We start from the raw sequence: 1,733 nt of genomic DNA, 5'->3' as shown, positions 1-1,733 counted from the left end.
AGAAGGAGAGGGGTTAGTTACAAAGAGAAAGACTGAGAAAGCGTTTGTAGAGAGAGAGAGAGAAACAGAGAGAGAAAGAGAGAAAGAGAGGAGTGGCACAGTTAGATAAAATGGTTTTAATAAAGACAGGACATGGAATTGAGAGGTGGGGAAGATAGGTAGTGAAGTACAGAATCAAAAAGTTGACATCAACATTTATATACCAAGAGAAATGGTCAGGAAAGATTAAATGAGAGAGAGAGAGAGAGACACACACACACACACACACACACACACACACACACGCACACACACACATACATACACGCCTATTATGTCCGAGGACCATGGTAAACTACCTTCTTTTGAGGACAGGTGTTATCTAGCTCTAATGGACATAATGGTGAAAAGACTCCTTAAAAAAGAGAGTGCTTTTAAGGACGCTCACAAAATTGAATGCGTTTTTTTAAGTTTAAAAATTTATCATAGACCTATACATCAGAGGACATGATTCTTGTTTTGGTATACGTCTGAGGTGGCTTTCTCTAATGTTAAAATGTCATATTTCAGCATTCGACAGAGGTCAACCACGCACACTTATCAAGATTGCGTAAACTTACGAGGACATTGTATTGAATAGGTAACACAGCTCAAGTTTACATAAATGTACGAGGACAACATGCGTTACAAATGTAACACAGTCTTTGTTTGTATAAACTTATGAGGACATATCAACACAGATAAAGTTTCTGTAAACTTATGAGGACATCACACAAATCAAGTTTGCAGCAACACACGAGGTCTTATTGCACAGGTATTTCACACATACCAAGTTTGCGCAATCTTATGAGGACATTGTATTGAATAGGTAACACAGCTCAAGTTTGCATAAATGTACGAGGACAACATGTGTTGCAAATGAAACACAGTCTTTGTTTGTATAAACTTATGAGGACATATAAACTTTATCTGTTTATTTTGCACAGGTATTTCACACAGATCAAGATTGCGTAAACTTATGAGGACATTGTATTGAATAGGTAACACAGCTCAAGTTTGCATAAATGTACGAGGACAACATGTGTTGCAAATGAAACACAGTCTTTGTTTGTATAAACTTATGAGGACATACAAACTTTATCTGTTTATTTTGCACAGGTATTTATCTCTTTTAGCGATCATGAGGAGTTTATCTCAACAAGGTTCCACTTTACATCATTCAGATACAAGCAAATTTAAACACTTCAAGTACACATGTAGATCATTTTCAAAGATTTGTTTTTAATAAAACTCAACACTGACAACAGGAACTTGACATACATGCAGTTAGTCATTCATAATGCATAAATAACTTTTCTCTTACATGTACAAAATCTCAGAAATCACCTCTTCATTTATCTTAAATGATAATCTACACAAAGTCTGATCATTGTGATCATTTATCGATCATTAAACACAGAATTTTCAAAATGAATATAATCACTAAGATTGTCAAAAATCCTTAAATTAGCAGCATGTTTCTGCATTTGTTAATGTGATAATGAAAGATTTGGTCCACACTTGTGGTCGATTGTGCAGACATTCAGTAATAAAAAGAAACGTCAATTTTAAGCATTTTCTGGAGGTAACCCCCCCCCCCCCCCACATACATTTGCTTCGTATGACCATGATTACATGGTACTTTGCCATAAGTTTTTTTTTTTTTTTTAACTTTTTTTTTTAACTTTAACAAAATATTTTCCTTCTCCACATAT

General features: G+C 34.7%; 1 long non-coding RNA gene across 1 annotated transcript; it reads left to right on the top strand.

Moving 5' to 3' along the window:
- The first annotated feature begins 267 nt into the window (after positions 1-267).
- Positions 268-1,362, top strand: LOC115920491. The gene is made up of 2 exons (XR_004062377.1): positions 268-965; positions 1,138-1,362. It is a non-coding gene; the product is annotated as an uncharacterized LOC115920491 (long non-coding RNA).
- Positions 1,363-1,733: the final 371 nt, after the last annotated feature.

Source organism: Strongylocentrotus purpuratus, unplaced genomic scaffold (genome assembly GCF_000002235.5).
Source record: "Strongylocentrotus purpuratus isolate Spur 01 unplaced genomic scaffold, Spur_5.0 spur5_scaffold_9, whole genome shotgun sequence".
In the NCBI taxonomy this organism is placed as follows: Eukaryota; Metazoa; Echinodermata; class Echinoidea; order Camarodonta; family Strongylocentrotidae; genus Strongylocentrotus; species Strongylocentrotus purpuratus.
This window is presented reverse-complemented; position numbering and strand designations above follow the sequence as displayed.